The 13,007-nt window shown below is 35.9% G+C and overlaps 2 long non-coding RNA genes across 2 annotated transcripts; one reads left to right on the top strand and one right to left on the bottom strand.

Annotated features, from left to right (window-relative positions):
- Window positions 1-2,266: 2,266 nt before the first annotated feature.
- LOC127963394 (uncharacterized) lies at window positions 2,267-4,520 on the bottom strand. Its single transcript, XR_008154801.1, has 4 exons — window positions 4,449-4,520; window positions 4,199-4,278; window positions 2,969-3,096; window positions 2,267-2,803 (listed from the first exon to the last, which is right to left on the bottom strand). It is a non-coding gene; the product is annotated as an uncharacterized LOC127963394 (long non-coding RNA).
- A 1,098-nt stretch (window positions 4,521-5,618) lies between these two features.
- On the top strand, window positions 5,619-10,296 carry LOC127963393 (uncharacterized). The gene is made up of 6 exons (XR_008154800.1): window positions 5,619-6,124; window positions 6,217-6,285; window positions 6,631-6,702; window positions 7,478-7,505; window positions 7,715-7,818; window positions 9,344-10,296. It is a non-coding gene; the product is annotated as an uncharacterized LOC127963393 (long non-coding RNA).
- The last annotated feature ends 2,711 nt before the right edge of the window (window positions 10,297-13,007 follow it).

Below are 13,007 nucleotides of genomic sequence, written 5' to 3'. Positions count from 1 at the left end.
AAAACTGTATTAAAATCACCTCCCCATAAGACCTTAGCTTCTGAAAATTTTAAATTAAGTTGACAAATTCTTGCCTCCACATTTTTAAAGAGAGTCTGATTTCTAATTTTGTCATTGGTGGCATAAATATTAACCATTATAAATTGTTTCTGTTCCAATTCACATACTAAAATAATTAATCTTCCTGAAACGTCTTTTTCACTATGTAGAATTTGCCCCTTAAAGTTTCCTTTTAAAATAGCCACGCCTGCTGATCGATTATCTCCATTCGAAAACCATATTTCACTCCCCCATTGGTTCTTCCAAAAAGATTCATCTGCTGCACATGCATGAGTTTCTTGAGTAAAATAAAAGTCTGCATTTTTAGCTCTGCAGTACAAAAAAAAAGCTTTCCTTCTAAGTAAATCTCTTAAACCTCTGGCATTGACAGAACAAACATAAAGAGACATCCAGAAAAAAAAGACAAAAGTACTTGTTTAACTTTAGTGTTTTCTATAGGTTTCTTGCATAACTAAATTGAACTTTTGCATAAACCATCCTATTTTCACATTTGGGTTAAATAGACATATTACACTCTGGAATTATTTATCAAACTCTAAAGTCCCCGTAAAGCTTTTCTTTATCACGACAAAAGATAAAGCTGAAAAACTTTATAAACAAAATGTAAACATTTTCAAAACGAACTAGCCTACCTGTTATAGACTACATCTAAGTTGGACGTATTTCTCTGCCATCGATGAACGCTCTTGCCCCGCTGAAATAAGCGGCTTTGCCTTCTTTTCTGGCTTGGTCCACCGCGGGCCACAATCGACTCCTTGCTTCCTTGTCTGCGGCTGTGAGATCCTCCTTGAAGTGTAAGCCTCGAGTTTGCAGAAAGGGACTCTGCCTGGCGTGTTTCCAAATGAGATCCCTCGCCGTTCTTGAAATAAATCTGATGATGATCGGCCGTGGATTCCCCCGCTGATCCTCCGCGGCTCTGAGTCGGCCGAGTCGGTGTACGATGTCCACCGCCGCCGTCACTTCGTTCCTCTGCTCCTCTGGGACCACAGCTCTGCAGATCTCCTTCACTCTCTCCTTCACCTTTTCCGAGGAGTTTTCAGCCACCCCATGAAGTCGCAGGCACCACCTACGGCTGTATCGTTCCTGGTCGTTCATCCGCTGTTCCAGTTCTGCAGCTTTTTTCTTCATTTCCATATTTTCTTTTTTCAGACTTTCATTTTCATTTTTCAGACCCATAACATCAGAATGAATCGAGTTTAAACTTTCGCAGATGCTCTCAATTTCTTTGGAGTTGTTCTTTATCATTATTTCCAGGTGGTCAGCTCGGTTATTGATTTTTTCTGAAAGAATCTGAATAATGTTGTTCTGGACTTCCATTAAGCTTGGCTCTGAAGCCGCGGCTGGGTCGACATTTTTTGTTTTTTTTCGGTGCTGGGGTCTTACTTGGTGTACTAGGAGAAGATTCACATCTTCCTCCAACTTTACAGGCGTATGAATGAGTTTCCTCAATTTTTCGCTTTTCTTTAGCGTGGTCCACTTCCATCCCTTCCAGCGCAGACATCTGCTTTTTGACCGACATTTTGCTAGCAGACCTTTTGCAAGCTAATTTTTCAGAATTGTTCGACGACAGCGATAAAGTTCTGTTTTGTATGTTCAAATCGTCTTTCTATGTTATTGTAACGAATCCATAAATTATTCAATTTATAATTGGGGGAAAATATGCACTACATACATAATTTTTGCAAGAAAACACGTTGCCGTACCTCCACTCAAGAAAAACGCCTTATCACTACGCCATCTTGGCGCCACTCCTCCGTGGTTAGAGGCATAGTTCGTCGTTAGTTTGCTGTGTTGACGTCATTGATTGCGCCGCATCTGGGCTGTGTGCTATTCAGAGTTATCGACCCTGTGCCCTATTCCTTTAGAAGATTTCACCATCCACTTTGAGAGATTTAAAAGACTTAAAGTTGTCGTTTCCCAGATAGCAAATGACATGTGGCCCAGTTCTGGCCCATATCTCCCATATTCTTCTGGCCCACATACAGCGCGGAATGACGGCGATGACTCCACCTGAGTCTGGCTGACATATGTCAGCCACAACTGAACCAGATCTGGGCCACATCTCAGATGTCAACCACGCCATTTCTGAGATGTGGCCCAGATCCGTCCCAGTTGTGGCTGACTTCTGGGTTAGATATGGCCCATATTTACCCTTTCTAGACACAAAAGAATATGTAATTCATCCAGAATAAAGAAAACACTCATGTAGTCTAAACTGCTTTATTAAAATATAAAAATTAGACAAATAAATATACATACATGAATACAACTGCATGTATAGATATAAAACAAATACATTTACATTATTACAAAATAAAAAATACAGATAAATATTTATAAATATAGTTAAATACACATTAACATTACATTTACATTTAGCAGACACTTTTATCCAAAGCAACTTACAAATGAGGACAATGGAAGCAATCAAAATCAACAAAAGAGCAATGATATACAGGTGCTGGTCATATAATTAGAATATCATCAAAAAGTTGATTTATTTCACTAATTCCATTCAAAAAGTGAAACTTGTATATTATATTTATTCATTACACACAGACTGATATATTTCAAATGTTTATTTCTTTTAATTTTGACGTTTATAACTGACAGCTAAGGAAAATCCCAAATTCAGACGTGGCAGAGAGGAGCGAGTATGAGAAACATTCAGATACACAGGCTGATTCAGTCTTCTGAATTGGGAGTAGCGAACATGCATTATAAACTTCTTTCAAATTAGAATCTGTTGGGGAGATAAAATGTGCAAGATAACGTATATGTACTAATAAAAACATCAAACAAAAAACATCAAACAAAAAAAAAAAGATCTTTTACTCTCCAGTACTGAAAGCAGAACTGATAAGGGATCCCTTGATACTATGACACAGCTCTTTCAAATTAACATTACCTTTTTTGCAGTGGCGGTAGTTTGTATGTCCATCTATAGTTGCCATCATCTAAGGTCTTTTGAGTACTGGTATCATCTGAAGTCCTCACAAGTCCTGCAAGTCCTGTGCTGTGCAGTTTCTAATAACCCTGGGATGGACATTTGCAGAAACAGGAAGGCAAAGGGAGAAAGATTAGCATAGCTGCTGTTCAAATCATTTCAGGCAATGTGCACTTTTACTATTTCATCAATGGAGTACATTGAGTACTATTTTTAATCTAGTAGGTTTAAATGAAAATCATTTTTCTAGATCCCTTAATAAACATATTATTTGTTGTCTGTTTTTGGGGAACAGACACAGTCTCTATAGAATGGACTGCATATGCCAGAGTAACATTTAATACAGTTTAATAAAGTTTAACTGGGAGGAACATCATAACTGTAATTTACACAACCATTCAAGAGTTTGGGGTCTGTAAGATATTTTATGCCTTTATAAAAAATCTCTTATGCTCACCACGGCTCCATTTATTGAATCAAATTACAGTAAAATAGTAACACTTTGACTATTACAATTCAAAACAACTCTTTTCTATGTGAATATTATGTTAAAATGTCATTTATTCCTTTGATCAAAGCTGTATTTTCAGCATCATTCCTCCAGTCTTCAGTGTCACATCTTCAGAAATCATTCTAATATGATGATTTACTGCTCAAGAAACATTTCTGATTATGATCAATGTTAAAATACAGACGTGCTGAATTTTTTTTTTGTTGGATTCGTTGTTACATAGACTCCAAACATTTGAATGTTAGTGTTACATGCATCAAATTGTTCAAAATCATCTGTTTCAAATAAATCCAGGTTTTTTGAACTTTGTATTCATCTGTGAATCCTGAAAAATGAAATGCATCACGGTTTCCACAAAAAAAATGAAGCAGCACAACTGTTTCAACGCTGATAACAAGTTTCTTGAGCAGCAAATCAGCATTTCTGAGGGATCCATGTGACACTGAAGACTGGAGGAATGATGCTGAAAATACTCTGCACATCACAGGAATAAATTAGTTTATAATGTATTCACATAGAAAACAGCTATTTTAAATTGTAATAATATATCACAATATTACTCTTTTTACATATTTTAATCAAATAATTACTACAGAGGTGAGCAGAAGATAATTATTACAAATTGTATCAACTTCAAGCTTTTGAACACTAGTGTACTGTATATTTGAGGTTTGACTTACTGTACTAGTCTTGTGGTCAATAGCATCTTGGAGATGTTGTCTTACAGTAGGTTCACTTCAGGCCATCAGCACTGAAGAATCTAGGAACAAAACAAGCAATTTGACACAGAGCCAACAATATTTAGTCTGCAGTTCCAGGTTTATTAGATGTAAACAAGCTAGAGCAGGTGAAATGCAAAAAATTAATAAATAAAATAACAGATTCATTGCGATATATGTTGTGAAAAAAATGCATATTAGGTTACTTAACCTTTTCAGCGCTTCCTACATCTCTGTCAGCAGCTCCCTTCAGAAATATTGAAATCTTGAAAACTCCCTTCTGTTGTAGAAGGATTATTTTGTTACTCTTGAAATCGCAGAACAGTTTTATGTTTACCATAAAAGATCAAAACAACTTTAGTTTTCTGCCAATTTTCGCGCTCCTTGATAACGTGACGTCATCGATAAACAGTAAAGTGTAAATGTTAAGGTTAAATAAATTAAGCAATTTCCAATCATCCATTGAAAGATTACCAACAAAACAGTCACAAGCTATCATCTACAGATGAAGATTTGATTAAAAGCCCAAACTTTCATAAATAAGAGCACAACAGAGTTATCATACCTGACGATACGTCGTCTGAAAACGGTAGAAATGCTAACGGACTTTTTCGAAGACATTAAACCATTCCTATAAAGTAAATAAACAACAGAAGCGAGTCAAATACAAGTAAGAGAAGTGTCAACAACAGTTATAAGATTTTATGGACTTAACTCACCTGAAAACAGTGTAATCAGCGAGAAACGGGGTGTTTCCTCGTGACGTGCAGTGTTGCGCTCCGTTTCCATGGCAACTCCATCCGGTCCGCGCGCGGCGCACGCCCATGAAAGCAAGTCACGAATTAAAAGTCACACGCTTACGTTACATAAATAAACATATGAATAAACATATGCCCCTTATTTTTTTTCTGTAAGAGGGGGCGCGGCCATTTGTAAATGTAATGTGTCTGGCTTTCGGTGTCATTCCAGCTATATTAGCTGTACAAACAGCTTGTTTTGCTGTTTACTGTTGCAAACTGCTGTATTACCATGTTATTTTTAATGTATTGTCTTAATTATGAACGTACTGGTTTGTAGTGCAAACAGTTTTACCGTTTACTGCACTTTGTTCTTCTTGTTATTTCCCTATAACCATGACCATAAGTCTCACACATTCACATACAATTGCTTGGTGGATAGAATTAGATCACTACATAATTCAAAATGTCATTCAATCATGATATTGGTAATTTAAAATTCATTTTGTAGTTCTATAGCCCAGTGCAAAATTCCAGGCCTGCACATAATAGTGGGACAAAGTGGCACTTTTATAGTTTAAGATTTTGTATTGTTGCTTTTAGGAACACTCATATATGTATGTATGCATGTGTGTGTGTGTGTCCCACCCAGCACCAGACGTCATTTGGACGTCGTTTTCTGGTCTAAATCAAGTCGGCCCGTCATGGCAATCTTTTAGACCAAAAAGCGACGTTGAAAATTGATCTTCATTTGGTCCGTCGGATTTGGTCCAAATTAAGCCCAAAAAGCGACGTTGAAAATTGGTCTTCGTTTGGTCCGTCGGATTTGGTCCAAATTAAGCCCAAATAGCGACATTTAACGTCTTTTTTTTTTTTTTTTTTTTAATTTAGCCCAAAAATAGATGTAAATGGGCTTTAGTCCAAATTTAGCAGAAAAAAAAACTTTTATTTCGCACCACAAAGCCATTAACATAAACTAGTGAAGAAATTAGACATCATGTCTGATCGCACTGTTAAATATATTTAAATATATTTTGAAAACACTTGATGGTCACGCGCTGTACTGGAGTCACCATGGAAACGGGGCTCAGCTCAACCGTCAAGCAGCTGAACAGACGCTGTCTCTCATGGTGGTTTTCACTAATTTCAGGTAAGTTTAATCCCTAAATTACACAAATGTTACATAAAAGTGTCCCTGAAACTTTCTTTCATGTAAATGACACGCTTTCGTTGAAAATGTAGTTTATAGAAATGGTCAGTGTCTTCATGAAAAGTCCGTTAGCATCTCAACTGTAATGCTAACTACAAGAGGTAACTTTATATGCATTTTTCACAATATATTTCGCCTACATCAGCATGAATCTGTCATTTTCTTATATATGTGTGTGTTTATATAATATTTTCATAATGTGTGTGTGTGTGTTTGTTTGCATGTTAGTTATTTTGATGTCCACACTGTAAGAGTATTAATCGATTAGTAAACCTAAAACTTTAAATTCTGTTATTATTCTTTTAATTTTTTTGTATAATCTGTAAATTAATTTTCTTTTCTGCATTTCACCTCTGCTATAGTTTATTTATAATAAACATGGCATTGTATAATAAATATTGTTGGCTTAGACAGATTGACAGAATGACAGATTGTTTATGTTCTAGATTCTTCCATGCTGATGGCCGTGCCTGTATCCAGCTGAAGAACATTTTTAGACATTATGAAACATATAACTAGTAAGTAATACCTCAGACATACACTATTATTCAAACGTTTAAGGGTCAGATTTATCATGTATTTACATTTACATTTATTCATTTAGCAGACTCTTTTATCCAAAGCGACTTACAGATTAAGACAGTGGAAGCAATCAAAAACAAGAGCAATGATATATAAGCAATGTTATAGTGCTATAACAAGTCTCAGTTAGCTTAACACGGTACACATAGCATGGGATTTTAAATAATATAATAAATAAAGAAAAAACAGAATTAAAAAAAAGAGTAGAACAAGCTAGTTAGAGGTCTTTACTCGTACACACACACATACACACAATTGCATAATAAATGTAAAGAAAATATAATACAAAAAGATTAGAAAGGTAGTTAGATTTTTTTTAAGAATAGAATTAGAATAGTGAGTGTTAAAGTTAGAGGATCAAATAAAGGTGGAAGATAAATAGAAAATATTATTTAAAAATGTATTTAAAATAAATCTTTTATGCTCACCACTGCTGCATTTATTTGATTAAAATACAGTAAAATAGTAATATTTGAAATTACTAGGGGTGTCCTTGACTAAGGTTTTTCATAGTTGAATCAGAATTTTTAAATCTTGCCGATATTCGACTGATAGTCTAATATGTTTGGGGGCAGAATACATTGAGTCAAGTCTGACATTCGACAGTCATAATTACTGATCTTAACACACTGGTAAAATGTGTTATGAACACCTCGCAGATATAAACGGGGTAAATAATAGTTCATCATTGATGGATCTTTTCTATTTCAGAGACTGAAAATCATTGATAAACCACAAGGTAATTGTTGATAAACTTATTGCAAGAGGAATAATAAGAAGAAAAGAAAATGCATGTGTGATTTAATATTGCTTCTTATTTTTCAATGTTGAAAGTTCTTTCTTCTCATCTTTGTGCATTTTCAGATGTTGTGCATATTTATGGATCAAATTATTTAACGTTGTTTAACTTTTTAACATTATAATATTGGTTGTCTTCTCTTTTTTCAGAGTTTAGCTCCAACCCCAGTAAAGCAGACCTGAGCAGCTGATCAAGGATCAGCAGAAACTCTGCAGAACGGTGGTCCTCCAGCCCAGGACTGGACACCAGTGTTGTAAGTCATTCTGTCTCTTTATAGTGAATGTTCAGAACATATTGCAGGAGATCTCATTGTCTCACAAGGTCCTTTTACATGCAGAGTTTTGCACCAACCTAGTGCAGTGCACCTGAACACATTAATCAAGGTCTTCAGTTTCGCTAACTATAAGTCACAGACAGGTGAGTGTGATCAGGTGTGGACGTAAACACTGGGTGGGTTTCACTCAGGTCCGTTGCTCAGTACTCAGTGGTGAAGGGCTGCCTCAATCACTATTTTCATTTTACGGTGCACTGATAATTCGCTATAAGAAAACACGTAATAGATTTTAAAACACAAACCAATTGTCAGGATCTTGGTAAGGGAGGAACTCAGGTGCAGACAGGGATTCTCAAACAAAGGGTTTATTACAAAAAGGGGAAACAAAAACCCACGAGGGGGAAAACAAGGGCTAGGGTAAGGACTAAATAACCAAACAAGACAGGGCTGACCAGATAAAGACACTAAACACTAACTATAAACAAACACTCACGGTATACAGGATACAATCACAGTCACCAGTGTGGAACACATCTGAGAAGCACATAAGTAACACAATGAACCGACGCAAGACAGAGCACACTAGGAGATCTAAATAGGGGTACTAATCAAGACACGACAGGTGTTACAGATAGGACAATCAAGACACGACTAGGTTAACAAGGGGGGCGGGGCAAGGGAACGAGACAACACAAGCACATGGCCCAAAGACAAGGCCATGCGCTTGTACACAAAACATGGGTCTGTCATGATCCTGCCTCAAGACTAGGAAAAATCAAGGACACGAGGGCAGAATCATGACACCAATAATATATTTCAGCATAAACATATCACTAGACAGGTAATGTCTAATCTAGTAAACATTTCCAATTAATTTATTAATTAAATCTTGCACATACATGTAATAAAGTATTCATCATAATGTGCTGTAAATAGCATTAAAGTAAGATATCAGTTTTATTGTTGTGCATTAATGTCAGTAGTGATGTTGTACAATGAGGACAGACATAGCCACCAGTGTATAGTGAGCCACAGTGCTTACCAGTACCTACATTTATGTACACGATATATTCACAACTTGGCAAACTGTGAAGCTGATTGAGACGTAAACTCTGCATGACAGTGGACCTTAATCCAAGCATATGTCTCTGTACTAAAGTAATGGGAGTTACCAGATCAGGGTGTTTTTAGACCATGATACCTGATTGGCTGACATCATAGTGACGGTAGGTTTAGGGTGGGGTTTAGGTAAGGGGGATCATTTTGATTGCATGATTTAGAAACACCCAGCAGTTTGAAAACACCCACAAAGTCATAAACGCCCACTTTTACTCTGCAGAGACCTAAGTCTCACCTTAATGGCCAGAGCTGACAACCCCTGACATACTGATTAGTTAATAATCCCTCATAAAGAATGAGTACACTTTAATTTGTACATTTTGGACAAACATTGTTTTTTTATTATTAATTTACATTTTAGTTACGGTTTTCTTTCTCACTTTAGATGCTGCAGAAAAAAGAGCGAGGCTAAAGCATTCAAAGTGGAAACATCTGCCGTGGCTCATTAATCCAGAATTAGGATGGAGGAAGGAGCAGAAGAAGCAGAAGATCAGAGATCAGGCAGAGATCTACTGGTGCCCCTGTGGGAACCCCATTTACCTAATGTGTTAGTTTAACCAAAGATTTTCCTCACTCACCTTTATGTTGTTCCAAACCAGACTTTTGTTCATCCTTGAAACATAAATGCGGAACTTTTTAATGAAATCTGAGATTTTTGTGAAAATCCATTGGGGAGTCATAATTTCTGAATAGATTATTTTTGCTGTTGTTATTGTTTGTTTGGGTTTTTTTTGTACACAAGGCATCTGTTAAAAAAATATCTTAATTTGTGTTCTGCACAAAAGGGTGTTATGGGTTTGGGGCAACATGAGGGTAAGTAATTAATGACAGAATTAAAATTTTTGGTTGTTCTAATGTGGTTATAATTGGTCATAGTTTATTTGTCTTGAAAAAATATATTTATACAGAAACATGGATTAATTTGATAAGTTTATAGTAAAGCCTTTTAAATTGATAAAAAAAAAAATCTAAATAAATACTACTCTTTTGCAAGGTCTATTAAAAAAATATGGACAAATGTAATGGGTTCCACAAAATATTTGGCAGCACAACGGTTTTAAACTGATAATAATCAGAAATGTTTCTTGAGCAGCAAATCAGTATATTATAATGATTTCTGAAGATCATGTAATACTGAAGACTGAAGTATTTGTGTTAAAAATTTCAGTTTACAGGCATAAATTACATTCTACAATGCATCCACATAGAAAACAATTATTTCTGTAGTTATATTTCACAATATTACAGTTTTTACGGTCTGTTTAATCAAAAGAAGCTTAAGATGTGATCAAGATTTTACATGAAAGATGTAATGTGTCAATAAATGTGTCAATATACTGTGAATTGTCTTATTTTCACTAATTAGGAATATGACAAATAATTCATGGTTGTAATTAGGTCTGGAAAAGACGTCTTTTCACCGTTCACTATTCAACCACATTTAAAGGTAATTTGGACGTCTATTTATAGACGTCTTTTTGACAACCTGAAAAAGACGTTGTTTCACCTTTCACTTTTCAACCACATTTAAACGTAATTTGGACGTCTATTTATAGACGTCTTTTTGACGACATGAAAAAGACGTCGTTTCACCTTTCACTTTTCAACTAAATTTTAACGTTGTTTAGACGACTGCCAATGACGTCTTTTCGACGTCTTTTCAACGAGTTTTTGCTGGGTGGGGTGTATATAATAATAATAATAATAATACATCAAACTTGTATAGCGCTTTTTTGGACACTCAAAGACGCTTCACATGGGGAAACAAACAAAACAAAACAAAACAAAACAACAAGGGTTTAGGGAAAAGCTAGTTTGAACAGGTGGGTTTTGAGTACTGATTTGAAGTTTGGCAGTGAGTCCGAGTTTCTGATGGATGTAGGGAGTGAGTTCCAGAGGGTGGGGGCAGTGATAGCGATAGCGATACATATATGTGTGTGTGTGTGTGTAAGGTGCAGCTTGAAGAAATGTGAATATCATGAAAAAAGTTCCTTTTTTGTAATTTTTTTTATTAAAAAGTGAAATTGTCATATATTCTAAAGATTCATAATTTATTTTTTACTTTTTTTGATGATTAGAGCTTAATTTTAATGAATGTAATTATTGCATTTAAAAGTATAAAATAGGAGTTAAACAAATATTATTTAATTATTTAAAATGATTTTAAAATAAACTTTGTCCTGTGGTGTGACAGTACAGGTGTCACAATGGAGAACTTTTTTTTTTTTTTTTTTATCACACCAAAGGACGTTTCAGCCTTTTCTGTCAATTAATGACCTTGCTATTCCAAGCTAACCTGTCATTAGTGGCAAGACACATTTACAAAATTTTCTAGGATTATGTAGCTTAACATGCACTTTTTAATAAAAAATATATATAATTTAGGGGTGTCATATTAATGCACAACAAAGCATAAAAAATTTGTAGTGGTTCCGAAAAAGTTCAAAGGACATGGTGTCACACCAGAGGACATGGTACAAAAATGTAAAAAAAATCGAATAACATTGCAGCTTCATAACAGGTCCGTGTAGGTCAAATAAATGTGTGTATGTATTTATATTACGTGTCCTGAAATATTATGGGCGTCCAGTACTCAAAATAGTTTTAGAACCACTGACTGGTAAAGTAAGGTGATCTGCCAGGACATGTCTTCAGAAAATGGCACATCTGGTCACCTGGTATAGGCCATATCTGGCCCACATACACCAAGCCACAACTCAAACTAAAACCGGCTTGATGTGTGTGGCCAGAGATGGCCCATATAACCTCTGCCGCTGCCAGAACTGAGCCAGATGTGCCATAGTTGGCCCAGATGAGGCCCGGATATGTATGCTATCTGGGTTAAGTTTATCACATAAATCGCCTTTTTATTATTATTACAAATTCAGTTTGAAACTATAGCAGCGTGGCCATCGCGATTATTCTCCCTTCGAAGTGCCCTCTGAAAGCATTAATCTTGCCGATTAGAACACAGCCATTGTTTCGTTTGTGCGAAGAAACGGTGAGTTTGTCAAGTGACTTATCTTTGTATCATTTTAATTTAAAAACATTGGTAAAACAGTGTGTTAGAGGTTTTCACTTATATAAAATGTTAACCCTCAAATTACAGTTGGCCTATTTTTATAGTAAATTAATTTTTAATTTTAAATGAATGTACCTAAATAAAGTAACAAAACAAATTATAAATAAGTGAGTTGTTTGTTGTTTCTACAGGATTAGAATATAGAAAATACTCTCTACAAATGTGTTTGTGTGTGAATACATATATATATAGAGAGAGAGAGAGAGAGAGAGACGGTTTATACTGTTTGCAAAAGTTTTTTTTTTATGTTTTTAAGTGTTCATTTAATACATATCAGCAAAGAAACCAAATATTTAACAGCAATTATGTCAGATTAAACAAATGATTTAAACTGCAGTGGTGGCTGGATGCTGCACAGGTGAAAGGACGAATGGGCGAAGAGGACATGTCTCCCAGCAGCCAGCTATCACCAAAGCCATGCACCCTCTTCAGCCACCTGCAAACTGCAGAAGTGTCCCACACAAAACAGTCAAGTGTGCTTCCATCACCCACCACCTCCATAAATTTCCAACAGCATGATAATGCAGTACAACTGAATTTAAAGCATTTGGCTCAGGATGGCCAAAACTGTCTCTTCCTCTGTAGGGACAGGAGGAACTGAACTGATACCCCATCAGTCTTGTTTGCTTCCCTCTTACGTGCCACAGCCCTCTGTTTTGTCACACTTGCGGAGTCCCTCCACTTATTCCTGACTTTGTCTGGGATTTGTCCATATCCATAGCTAGCATCGTTTATTTTTTGAGTGATTTCTGCCCAGATTTTATTTTTGTCAGCATTTGTAATGCTATTTGTCAGTGTTACGTCCTGTGACGTAGGTTGTACTGTTCTGGGGTCAGTCAAGAGCTTTTGTTTGTTCTCAGTCATCTTTTCTCTCCTGTGCTGTGCTGATAGGAGCTGATTACTGACACCTGATACTCGTGATGACCAATCAACTCATTCACTGGCTCCTCCAGAGAGAGGAACCAGC

The sequence above is a fragment of the Carassius gibelio genome, chromosome B8, assembly GCF_023724105.1.
Source record: "Carassius gibelio isolate Cgi1373 ecotype wild population from Czech Republic chromosome B8, carGib1.2-hapl.c, whole genome shotgun sequence".
Taxonomy (NCBI): domain Eukaryota; kingdom Metazoa; phylum Chordata; class Actinopteri; order Cypriniformes; family Cyprinidae; genus Carassius; species Carassius gibelio.
Note: the sequence above shows the minus strand (reverse complement) of the source record. Positions and strands in the feature narration are given on the sequence as shown.